General features: G+C 60.5%; 5 non-coding genes across 5 annotated transcripts in view; all 5 read left to right on the top strand.

The window, feature by feature from the left end:
- LOC138810295 (5S ribosomal RNA) overlaps positions 1-40 on the top strand; it is a 119-nt gene extending 79 nt beyond the window's left edge. The window contains exon 1 of the ribosomal RNA XR_011367092.1: positions 1-40. This exon is cut by the window's left edge and continues 79 nt beyond it. This is a non-coding gene — a ribosomal RNA (5S ribosomal RNA).
- A 2,768-nt stretch (positions 41-2,808) lies between these two features.
- On the top strand, positions 2,809-2,927 carry LOC138810306 (5S ribosomal RNA). The gene has a single exon (XR_011367103.1). It is a non-coding gene; the product is annotated as a 5S ribosomal RNA (ribosomal RNA).
- Positions 2,928-5,701: 2,774 nt separating this feature from the next.
- On the top strand, positions 5,702-5,820 carry LOC138810318 (5S ribosomal RNA). The gene has a single exon (XR_011367110.1). It is a non-coding gene; the product is annotated as a 5S ribosomal RNA (ribosomal RNA).
- Positions 5,821-8,587: 2,767 nt separating this feature from the next.
- Positions 8,588-8,706, top strand: LOC138810240 (5S ribosomal RNA). Its single transcript, XR_011367051.1, has one exon. It is a non-coding gene; the product is annotated as a 5S ribosomal RNA (ribosomal RNA).
- Positions 8,707-11,455: 2,749 nt separating this feature from the next.
- LOC138810283 (5S ribosomal RNA) lies at positions 11,456-11,574 on the top strand. Its single transcript, XR_011367086.1, has one exon. It is a non-coding gene; the product is annotated as a 5S ribosomal RNA (ribosomal RNA).
- The last annotated feature ends 515 nt before the right edge of the window (positions 11,575-12,089 follow it).

Below are 12,089 nucleotides of genomic sequence, written 5' to 3' on the forward strand. Positions count from 1 at the left end.
TGGATGGGAGACCGCCTGGGAATACCGGGTGCTGTAGGCTTTTGCCTCCACCCGGCCCGGGGGCCCGCCCCGCCCTTCCACCTCTCCACGCCCACCCCGGGCCTACTGCCTCCTCCGCCCCCCTCCACACCCCTGCCCTCTTCTTTCCTCCAAGCCAGCCCACCTTAGTCGGCTTCTTCACAAACCCAGCCCGCACCGCTCAGCCTGCCTTCTCCACACTTTCTCCACACATGCTCACACACCTTCCTGCCACGCTGACTCCCTCACAGTCACAATCACCTGCTCCACACACACTCAACCCCTAGCTCCACCGTGCTCACAGCCCTGCCTAGGGAGCCCCTGCCCACCCCACACACTCTGACCACACCGCAGGCCCGTGCCACACCCTGCACTTCCGCACGGGGGCGCACTCACACCCACCCCCCTCCCCCGCCCCCCCCCCCCCTCCACCGCTCTTGCCTAGCTCACTGGTTTCTCGCTTCTGGCTGCAATCACATCTAGCCTGTGGCCAGCAGCTCCCCGACCGGACCCGTACCCGTACCCGCCCATCACTCAGACACTCCACCCGCCCCTCTACTGCCTGGCATGACTTCCGGTGGGTACCTGAGGGACTTCTTTGTGGCTTTGCCCAACCTTCTCTATGTGTGATGCCTACTCCTTGAATAGAAGAATTGCAATCACTGAAATGAGGCTTGGCTCAAGTGTTCCAAGAAAGCCTTTCCTGCCTGCCTGCCTGCCTGCCTGCCTGCCTGCCTGAAGAACCTGAGCTTCAATGCCAGGACATACTAGCCAAGAGAAGGAGGGACACAGAGAAACATAGAGCACACTCCAGCCATTCGCTTGACTAGAAAGCTGAGGCTCCTGCTATGCCTGCCATCTTGCTAAGCCCGAGCACCAGCCCCCAGGGGGAGTCTCTGCTGTCAGCACATCCAGCAGGCAGACTAGACGGAGAGATTCCAGAGCCTCGGTGGGTGCCTACACACCTGCAGTGGGGAGGAAGGAGGGCTGGGACACAGTGTCTCCCCTGGGAAGCACATACTGCAAAGTGGGATCCCATTTTGCAGGGTGAGAGGTGCGGGCTGCTGTTGCGAAGAGGAACCCCCACTGGTTTGGGATCCTTGGGGGAAGGAGCCCAAAGAGCCTGCAGATACACACCGTCTTCCCAACACACACCCTAGGAAGCACAAGGGAGATGGCTTGGAAGCTGTTGGAGTTGCCGCCTTGAGAAGACACGAGGTGAAGAAGAAGCCTGGCAGTCAGAAGAAGCAGTTGGCCACCAGGGCTGGAATGCTCAGTCCCTGCAACGAAGTCGGGTCAGGGGTGGGAGGGTTGGCCTGGGAGGTGGGCTGTGCTCAGAAGGACAGAGGCCCAGGGGGCCTTGTGCGGCCACCTCCAATGTATGCAAGCCAGCCCCACCCTGTGGGATCTAGTGAAGCCTGGAATTAAGTTGGGTGCAGGCACACAGAGAGAGAGAGAGAGAGAGAGAAAGAGAGAGAGAGAGAGAGAGGGGGGGGGGAAACACACACACACAGAAGGGGGATGGGAGAGAGAGTGGGATGCGAGAGAGAGAGAGAGAGAGAGAGAGAGAGAGAGAGAGAGAGAGAGAGAGAGAGAGAGAGAGAGAGAAAGACAGAGAGATCACTAGCAAGCAATTGGTTTAGGGAGAGAATCACCCCTCCCTTGGCGCAAACACAGAGTCACAGTGGTTTCAGGAGGCTGGCAAGGCTGGATTGGATGGACAGAAAAAGGACAAGGCACCAGCCTCACGCTCGTGCTTTCCCACACTGGGGACCTCCCATTCCATGTACCGTCCAAGGGAGTCCTGTCCTCCCTCGTTTTCCTTGCAGGGTTGGGGCCCTGGTGGGATCTAGAGACCTGCTGTGCAGGTCTTGATCAGAGGTCGGGCTGAAGGGTCCAATTAGGTGTTAGGGCGGGGGTTCGGTTGGGCTTTACCTTTTGGCTGTGAATTGGGGTCAGCATTGGCCTCAGGCTTGGGTTAGGTGAGGGTTAGGGAAGAGGTAGGGGACAGGGGTCAGGTGCGACTTCAGTATGGAAGATGGGGTTAGGGTGAGACTTGGGATAGGTTTGAGCTTAGGTGTAGACCTACTCCATGGGGTTGAGGGTTTGGGTGAGGGTTCCTGGTGGGGTGAGGAATGGGCCTGTCCTGAGGACAGTTGTGGACCAGGTTTCTGGGTTAGGTGGTTGTGCACCGGCACTAGAGAGGTGACTTGCACGATGCTCTGCAAAGCCCAGGCCTCTGCTCAGTGCACGGCCGGTGAGGGCAAAGCGAGGTGAGGGAGGGAGGCAAGCGCAGTGAGATGCAAAGCATCGGGAAGCAGGCAAATGCACAGGCATGCACGGAGAGATGGAAGCGGTCCCTTAGTAGCCTGGCGGCCGGAGAAGACAGGTGGGGAGCCTTGCAAGTGCACTTGCCTTAAGCGCTTGAATGTGCGTGGCTGACGCAGGCAGGGTGCGGGGTAGGATGGCAGGGCAGTGAGTCGCTGGGAAATCGGCCCGGTCTCCTTGTGGGCATTAGTGCGTGTGTGGGGAAGGTTGGGTGTCAGGGGGGAGAGAGCGGTTGGCGGCGAGAGCAGCAGGCTCGGCTTGCTGGCAGAGGCTGCGGTCCGTGCGTTGGTGCGAGCGTGCTCCGATGCAGTTGTGCGCGAGCAGGCAGGCAGGCAGGCGCAGCAGGTGTGTGTGAGGCGAGAGCCGCAGGCAGAGGCAGAGGCAGAGGCTGGCGAGAGTGTGGAGAGCGGAGGCTGCAGAGGCGGCGAGCAGCATTTGGGGCTGCGCGCAGCGGCAGCAGGCGTCTACGGCCATACCACCCTGAACGCGCCCGATCTCGTCTGATCTCGGAAGCTAAGCAGGGTCGGGCCTGGTTAGTACTTGGATGGGAGACCGCCTGGGAATACCGGGTGCTGTAGGCTTTTGCCTCCACCCGGCCCGGGGGCCCGCCCCGCCCTTCCACCTCTCCACGCCCACCCCGGGCCTACTGCCTCCTCCGCCCCCCTCCACACCCCTGCCCTCTTCTTTCCTCCAAGCCAGCCCACCTTAGTCGGCTTCTTCACAAACCCAGCCCGCACCGCTCAGCCTGCCTTCTCCACACTTTCTCCACACATGCTCACACACCTTCCTGCCACGCTGACTCCCTCACAGTCACAATCACCTGCTCCACACACACTCAACCCCTAGCTCCACCGTGCTCACAGCCCTGCCTAGGGAGCCCCTGCCCACCCCACACACTCTGACCACACCGCAGGCCCGTGCCACACCCTGCACTTCCGCACGGTGGCGCACTCACACCCCCCCCCCCTCCCCCCGCCCCCCCCCCCTCCACCGCTCTTGCCTAGCTCACTGGTTTCTCGCTTCTGGCTGCAATCACATCTAGCCTGTGGCCAGCAGCTCCCCGACCGGACCCGTACCCGTACCCGCCCATCACTCAGACACTCCACCCGCCCCTCTACTGCCTGGCATGACTTCCGGTGGGTACCTGAGGGACTTCTTTGTGGCTTTGCCCAACCTTCTCTATGTGTGATGCCTACTCCTTGAATAGAAGAATTGCAATAACTGAAATGAGGCTTGGCTCAAGTGTTCCAAGAAAGCCTTTCCTGCCTGCCTGCCTGCCTGCCTGCCTGCCTGCCTGAAGAACCTGAGCTTCAATGCCAGGACATACTAGCCAAGAGAAGGAGGGACACAGAGAAACATAGAGCACACTCCAGCCATTCGCTTGACTAGAAAGCTGAGGCTCCTGCTATGCCTGCCATCTTGCTAAGCCCGAGCACCAGCCCCCAGGGGGAGTCTCTGCTGTCAGCACATCCAGCAGGCAGACTAGACGGAGAGATTCCAGAGCCTCGGTGGGTGCCTACACACCTGCAGTGGGGAGGAAGGAGGGCTGGGACACAGTGTCTCCCCTGGGAAGCACATACTGCAAAGTGGGATCCCATTTTGCAGGGTGAGAGGTGCGGGCTGCTGTTGCGAAGAGGAACCCCCACTGGTTTGGGATCCTTGGGGGAAGGAGCCCAAAGAGCCTGCAGATACACACCGTCTTCCCAACACACACCCTAGGAAGCACAAGGGAGATGGCTTGGAAGCTGTTGGAGTTGCCGCCTTGAGAAGACACGAGGTGAAGAAGAAGCCTGGCAGTCAGAAGAAGCAGTTGGCCACCAGGGCTGGAATGCTCAGTCCCTGCAACGAAGTCGGGTCAGGGGTGGGAGGGTTGGCCTGGGAGGTGGGCTGTGCTCAGAAGGACAGAGGCCCAGGGGGCCTTGTGCGGCCACCTCCAATGTATGCAAGCCAGCCCCACCCTGTGGGATCTAGTGAAGCCTGGAATTAAGTTGGGTGCAGGCACACAGAGAGAGAGAGAGAGAGAGAGAAAGAGAGAGAGAGAGAGAGGGGGGGGGGGGAAACACACACACACAGAAGGGGGATGGGAGAGAGAGTGGGATGCGAGAGAGAGAGAGAGAGAGAGAGAGAGAGAGAGAGAGAGAGAGAGAGAGAGAGAGAGAGAGAGAGAGAGAGAAAGACAGAGAGATCACTAGCAAGCAATTGGTTTAGGGAGAGAATCACCCCTCCCTTGGCGCAAACACAGAGTCACAGTGGTTTCAGGAGGCTGGCAAGGCTGGATTGGATGGACAGAAAAAGGACAAGGCACCAGCCTCACGCTCGTGCTTTCCCACACTGGGGACCTCCCATTCCATGTACCGTCCAAGGGAGTCCTGTCCTCCCTCGTTTTCCTTGCAGGGTTGGGGCCCTGGTGGGATCTAGAGACCTGCTGTGCAGGTCTTGATCAGAGGTCGGGCTGAAGGGTCCAATTAGGTGTTAGGGCGGGGGTTCGGTTGGGCTTTACCTTTTGGCTGTGAATTGGGGTCAGCATTGGCCTCAGGCTTGGGTTAGGTGAGGGTTAGGGAAGAGGTAGGGGACAGGGGTCAGGTGCGACTTCAGTATGGAAGATGGGGTTAGGGTGAGACTTGGGATAGGTTTGAGCTTAGGTGTAGACCTACTCCATGGGGTTGAGGGTTTGGGTGAGGGTTCCTGGTGGGGTGAGGAATGGGCCTGTCCTGAGGACAGTTGTGGACCAGGTTTCTGGGTTAGGTGGTTGTGCACCGGCACTAGAGAGGTGACTTGCACGATGCTCTGCAAAGCCCAGGCCTCTGCTCAGTGCACGGCCGGTGAGGGCAAAGCGAGGTGAGGGAGGGAGGCAAGCGCAGTGAGATGCAAAGCATCGGGAAGCAGGCAAATGCACAGGCATGCACGGAGAGATGGAAGCGGTCCCTTAGTAGCCTGGCGGCCGGAGAAGACAGGTGGGGAGCCTTGCAAGTGCACTTGCCTTAAGCGCTTGAATGTGCGTGGCTGACGCAGGCAGGGTGCGGGGTAGGATGGCAGGGCAGTGAGTCGCTGGGAAATCGGCCCGGTCTCCTTGTGGGCATTAGTGCGTGTGTGGGGAAGGTTGGGTGTCAGGGGGGAGAGAGCGGTTGGCGGCGAGAGCAGCAGGCTCGGCTTGCTGGCAGAGGCTGCGGTCCGTGCGTTGGTGCGAGCGTGCTCCGATGCAGTTGTGCGCGAGCAGGCAGGCAGACAGGCGCAGCAGGTGTGTGTGAGGCGAGAGCCGCAGGCAGAGGCAGAGGCAGAGGCTGGCGAGAGTGTGGAGAGCGGAGGCTGCAGAGGCGGCGAGCAGCATTTGGGGCTGCGCGCAGCGGCAGCAGGCGTCTACGGCCATACCACCCTGAACGCGCCCGATCTCGTCTGATCTCGGAAGCTAAGCAGGGTCGGGCCTGGTTAGTACTTGGATGGGAGACCGCCTGGGAATACCGGGTGCTGTAGGCTTTTGCCTCCACCCGGCCCGGGGGCCCGCCCCGCCCTTCCACCTCTCCACGCCCACCCCGGGCCTACTGCCTCCTCCGCCCCCCTCCACACCCCTGCCCTCTTCTTTCCTCCAAGCCAGCCCACCTTAGTCGGCTTCTTCACAAACCCAGCCCGCACCGCTCAGCCTGCCTTCTCCACACTTTCTCCACACATGCTCACACACCTTCCTGCCACGCTGACTCCCTCACAGTCACAATCACCTGCTCCACACACACTCAACCCCTAGCTCCACCGTGCTCACAGCCCTGCCTAGGGAGCCCCTGCCCACCCCACACACTCTGACCACACCGCAGGCCCGTGCCACACCCTGCACTTCCGCACGGTGGCGCACTCACACCCCCCCCCCCTCCCCCGCCCCCCCCCCCTCCACCGCTCTTGCCTAGCTCACTGGTTTCTCGCTTCTGGCTGCAATCACATCTAGCCTGTGGCCAGCAGCTCCCCGACCGGACCCGTACCCGTACCCGCCCATCACTCAGACACTCCACCCGCCCCTCTACTGCCTGGCATGACTTCCGGTGGGTACCTGAGGGACTTCTTTGTGGCTTTGCCCAACCTTCTCTATGTGTGATGCCTACTCCTTGAATAGAAGAATTGCAATAACTGAAATGAGGCTTGGCTCAAGTGTTCCAAGAAAGCCTTTCCTGCCTGCCTGCCTGCCTGCCTGCCTGCCTGCCTGAAGAACCTGAGCTTCAATGCCAGGACATACTAGCCAAGAGAAGGAGGGACACAGAGAAACATAGAGCACACTCCAGCCATTCGCTTGACTAGAAAGCTGAGGCTCCTGCTATGCCTGCCATCTTGCTAAGCCCGAGCACCAGCCCCCAGGGGGAGTCTCTGCTGTCAGCACATCCAGCAGGCAGACTAGACGGAGAGATTCCAGAGCCTCGGTGGGTGCCTACACACCTGCAGTGGGGAGGAAGGAGGGCTGGGACACAGTGTCTCCCCTGGGAAGCACATACTGCAAAGTGGGATCCCATTTTGCAGGGTGAGAGGTGCGGGCTGCTGTTGCGAAGAGGAACCCCCACTGGTTTGGGATCCTTGGGGGAAGGAGCCCAAAGAGCCTGCAGATACACACCGTCTTCCCAACACACACCCTAGGAAGCACAAGGGAGATGGCTTGGAAGCTGTTGGAGTTGCCGCCTTGAGAAGACACGAGGTGAAGAAGAAGCCTGGCAGTCAGAAGAAGCAGTTGGCCACCAGGGCTGGAATGCTCAGTCCCTGCAACGAAGTCGGGTCAGGGGTGGGAGGGTTGGCCTGGGAGGTGGGCTGTGCTCAGAAGGACAGAGGCCCAGGGGGCCTTGTGCGGCCACCTCCAATGTATGCAAGCCAGCCCCACCCTGTGGGATCTAGTGAAGCCTGGAATTAAGTTGGGTGCAGGCACACAGAGAGAGAGAGAGAGAGAGAGAAAGAGAGAGAGAGAGAGGGGGGGGAAACACACACACACAGAAGGGGGATGGGAGAGAGAGTGGGATGCGAGAGAGAGAGAGAGAGAGAGAGAGAGAGAGAGAGAGAGAGAGAGAGAGAGAGAGAGAGAGAGAGAGAGAGAAAGACAGAGAGATCACTAGCAAGCAATTGGTTTAGGGAGAGAATCACCCCTCCCTTGGCGCAAACACAGAGTCACAGTGGTTTCAGGAGGCTGGCAAGGCTGGATTGGATGGACAGAAAAAGGACAAGGCACCAGCCTCACGCTCGTGCTTTCCCACACTGGGGACCTCCCATTCCATGTACCGTCCAAGGGAGTCCTGTCCTCCCTCGTTTTCCTTGCAGGGTTGGGGCCCTGGTGGGATCTAGAGACCTGCTGTGCAGGTCTTGATCAGAGGTTGGGCTGAAGGGTCCAATTAGGTGTTAGGGCGGGGGTTCGGTTGGGCTTTACCTTTTGGCTGTGAATTGGGGTCAGCATTGGCCTCAGGCTTGGGTTAGGTGAGGGTTAGGGAAGAGGTAGGGGACAGGGGTCAGGTGCGACTTCAGTATGGAAGATGGGGTTAGGGTGAGACTTGGGATAGGTTTGAGCTTAGGTGTAGACCTACTCCATGGGGTTGAGGGTTTGGGTGAGGGTTCCTGGTGGGGTGAGGAATGGGCCTGTCCTGAGGACAGTTGTGGACCAGGTTTCTGGGTTAGGTGGTTGTGCACCGGCACTAGAGAGGTGACTTGCACGATGCTCTGCAAAGCCCAGGCCTCTGCTCAGTGCACGGCCGGTGAGGGCAAAGCGAGGTGAGGGAGGGAGGCAAGCGCAGTGAGATGCAAAGCATCGGGAAGCAGGCAAATGCACAGGCATGCACGGAGAGATGGAAGCAGTCCCTTAGTAGCCTGGCGGCCGGAGAAGACAGGTGGGGAGCCTTGCAAGTGCACTTGCCTTAAGCGCTTGAATGTGCGTGGCTGACGCAGGCAGGGTGCGGGGTAGGATGGCAGGGCAGTGAGTCGCTGGGAAATCGGCCCGGTCTCCTTGTGGGCATTAGTGCGTGTGTGGGGAAGGTTGGGTGTCAGGGGGGAGAGAGCGGTTGGCGGCGAGAGCAGCAGGCTCGGCTTGCTGGCAGAGGCTGCGGTCCGTGCGTTGGTGCGAGCGTGCTCCGATGCAGTTGTGCGCGAGCAGGCAGGCAGGCAGGCGCAGCAGGTGTGTGTGAGGCGAGAGCCGCAGGCAGAGGCAGAGGCAGAGGCTGGCGAGAGTGTGGAGAGCGGAGGCTGCAGAGGCGGCGAGCAGCATTTGGGGATGCGCGCAGCGGCAGCAGGCGTCTACGGCCATACCACCCTGAACGCGCCCGATCTCATCTGATCTCGGAAGCTAAGCAGGGTCGGGCCTGGTTAGTACTTGGATGGGAGACCGCCTGGGAATACCGGGTGCTGTAGGCTTTTGCCTCCACCCGGCCCGGGGGCCCGCCCCGCCCTTCCACCTCTCCACGCCCACCCCAGGCCTACTGCCTCCTCCGCCCCCCTCCACACCCCTGCCCTCTTCTTTCCTCCAAGCCAGCCCACCTTAGTCGGCTTCTTCACAAACCCAGCCCGCACCGCTCAGCCTGCCTTCTCCACACTTTCTCCACACATGCTCACACACCTTCCTGCCACGCTGACTCCCTCACAGTCACAATCACCTGCTCCACACACACTCAACCCCTAGCTCCACCGTGCTCACAGCCCTGCCTAGGGAGCCCCTGCCCACCCCACACACTCTGACCACACCGCAGGCCCGTGCCACACCCTGCACTTCCGCACGGGGGCGCACTCACACCCACCCCCCACCCCCGCCCCCCCCCCCCCCCCACCGCTCTTGCCTAGCTCACTGGTTTCTCGCTTCTGGCTGCAATCACATCTAGCCTGTGGCCAGCAGCTCCCCGACCGGACCCGTACCCGTACCCGCCCATCACTCAGACACTCCACCCGCCCCTCTACTGCCTGGCATGACTTCCGGTGGGTACCTGAGGGGCTTCTTTGTGGCTTTGCCCAACCTTCTCTATGTGTGATGCCTACTCCTTGAATAGAAGAATTGCAATAACTGAAATGAGGCTTGGCTCAAGTGTTCCAAGAAAGCCTTTCCTGCCTGCCTGCCTGCCTGCCTGCCTGCCTGCCTGAAGAACCTGAGCTTCAATGCCAGGACATACTAGCCAAGAGAAGGAGGGACACAGAGAAACATAGAGCACACTCCAGCCATTCGCTTGACTAGAAAGCTGAGGCTCCTGCTATGCCTGCCATCTTGCTAAGCCCGAGCACCAGCCCCCAGGGGGAGTCTCTGCTGTCAGCACATCCAGCAGGCAGACTAGACGGAGAGATTCCAGAGCCTCGGTGGGTGCCTACACACCTGCAGTGGGGAGGAAGGAGGGCTGGGACACAGTGTCTCCCCTGGGAAGCACATACTGCAAAGTGGGATCCCATTTTGCAGGGTGAGAGGTGCGGGCTGCTGTTGCGAAGAGGAACCCCCACTGGTTTGGGATCCTTGGGGGAAGGAGCCCAAAGAGCCTGTAGATACACACCGTCTTCCCAACCCTAGGAAGCACAAGGGAGATGGCTTGGAAGCTGTTGGAGTTGCCGCCTTGAGAAGACACGAGGTGAAGAAGAAGCCTGGCAGTCAGAAGAATCAGTTGGCCACCAGGGCTGGAATGCTCAGTCCCTGCAACGAAGTCGGGTCAGGGGTGGGAGGGTTGGCCTGGGAGGTGGGCTGTGCTCAGAAGGACAGAGGCCCAGGGGGCCTTGTGCGGCCACCTCCAATGTATGCAAGCCAGCCCCACCCTGTGGGATCTAGTGAAGCCTGGAATTAAGTTGGGTGCAGGCACACAGAGAGAGAGAGAGAGAGAGAGAAAGAGAGAGAGAGAGAGAGAGGGGGGGGAACACACACACACAGAAGGGGGATGGGAGAGAGAGTGGGATGCGAGAGAGAGAGAGAGAGAGAGAGAGAGAGAGAGAGAGAGAGAGAGAGAGAGAGAGAAAGACAGAGAGATCACTAGCAAGCAATTGGTTTAGGGAGAGAATCACCCCTCCCTTGGCGCAAACACAGAGTCACAGTGGTTTCAGGAGGCTGGCAAGGCTGGATTGGATGGACAGAAAAAGGACAAGGCACCAGCCTCACGCTCGTGCTTTCCCACACTGGGGACCTCCCATTCCATGTACCGTCCAAGGGAGTCCTGTCCTCCCTCGTTTTCCTTGCAGGGTTGGGGCCCTGGTGGGATCTAGAGACCTGCTGTGCAGGTCTTGATCAGAGGTTGGGCTGAAGGGTCCAATTAGGTGTTAGGGCGGGGGTTCGGTTGGGCTTTACCTTTTGGCTGTGAATTGGGGTCAGCATTGGCCTCAGGCTTGGGTTAGGTGAGGGTTAGGGAAGAGGTAGGGGACAGGGGTCAGGTGCGACTTCAGTATGGAAGATGGGGTTAGGGTGAGACTTGGGATAGGTTTGAGCTTAGGTGTAGACCTACTCCATGGGGTTGAGGGTTTGGGTGAGGGTTCCTGGTGGGGTGAGGAATGGGCCTGTCCTGAGGACAGTTGTGGACCAGGTTTCTGGGTTAGGTGGTTGTGCACCGGCACTAGAGAGGTGACTTGCACGATGCTCTGCAAAGCCCAGGCCTCTGCTCAGTGCACGGCCGGTGAGGGCAAAGCGAGGTGAGGGAGGGAGGCAAGCGCAGTGAGATGCAAAGCATCGGGAAGCAGGCAAATGCACAGGCATGCACGGAGAGATGGAAGCAGTCCCTTAGTAGCCTGGCGGCCGGAGAAGACAGGTGGGGAGCCTTGCAAGTGCACTTGCCTTAAGCGCTTGAATGTGCGTGGCTGACGCAGGCAGGGTGCGGGGTAGGATGGCAGGGCAGTGAGTCGCTGGGAAATCGGCCCGGTCTCCTTGTGGGCATTAGTGCGTGTGTGGGGAAGGTTGGGTGTCAGGGGGGAGAGAGCGGTTGGCGGCGAGAGCAGCAGGCTCGGCTTGCTGGCAGAGGCTGCGGTCCGTGCGTTGGTGCGAGCGTGCTCCGATGCAGTTGTGCGCGAGCAGGCAGGCAGGCAGGCGCAGCAGGTGTGTGTGAGGCGAGAGCCGCAGGCAGAGGCAGAGGCAGAGGCTGGCGAGAGTGTGGAGAGCGGAGGCTGCAGAGGCGGCGAGCAGCATTTGGGGATGCGCGCAGCGGCAGCAGGCGTCTACGGCCATACCACCCTGAACGCGCCCGATCTCATCTGATCTCGGAAGCTAAGCAGGGTCGGGCCTGGTTAGTACTTGGATGGGAGACCGCCTGGGAATACCGGGTGCTGTAGGCTTTTGCCTCCACCCGGCCCCGGGCCCGCCCCGCCCTTCCACCTCTCCACGCCCACCCCAGGCCTACTGCCTCCTCCGCCCCCCTCCACACCCCTGCCCTCTTCTTTCCTCCAAGCCAGCCCACCTTAGTCGGCTTCTTCACAAACCCAGCCCGCACCGCTCAGCCTGCCTTCTCCACACTTTCTCCACACATGCTCACACACCTTCCTGCCACGCTGACTCCCTCACAGTCACAATCACCTGCTCCACACACACTCAACCCCTAGCTCCACCGTGCTCACAGCCCTGCCTAGGGAGCCCCTGCCCACCCCACACACTCTGACCACACCGCAGGCCCGTGCCACACCCTGCACTTCCGCACGGGGGCGCACTCACACCCACCCCCCACCCCCGCCCCCCCCCCCCCCCCCACCGCTCTTGCCTAGCTCACTGGTTTCTCGCTTCTGGCTGCAATCACATCTAGCCTGTGGCCAGCAGCTCCCCGACCGGACCCTTACCCGTACCCGCCCATCACTCA

Source organism: Dipodomys merriami, unplaced genomic scaffold, assembly GCF_024711535.1.
Source record: "Dipodomys merriami isolate MVZ:Mamm:240054 unplaced genomic scaffold, mDipMer1.0.p SCAF_5, whole genome shotgun sequence".
Taxonomy (NCBI): Eukaryota; Metazoa; Chordata; class Mammalia; order Rodentia; family Heteromyidae; genus Dipodomys; species Dipodomys merriami.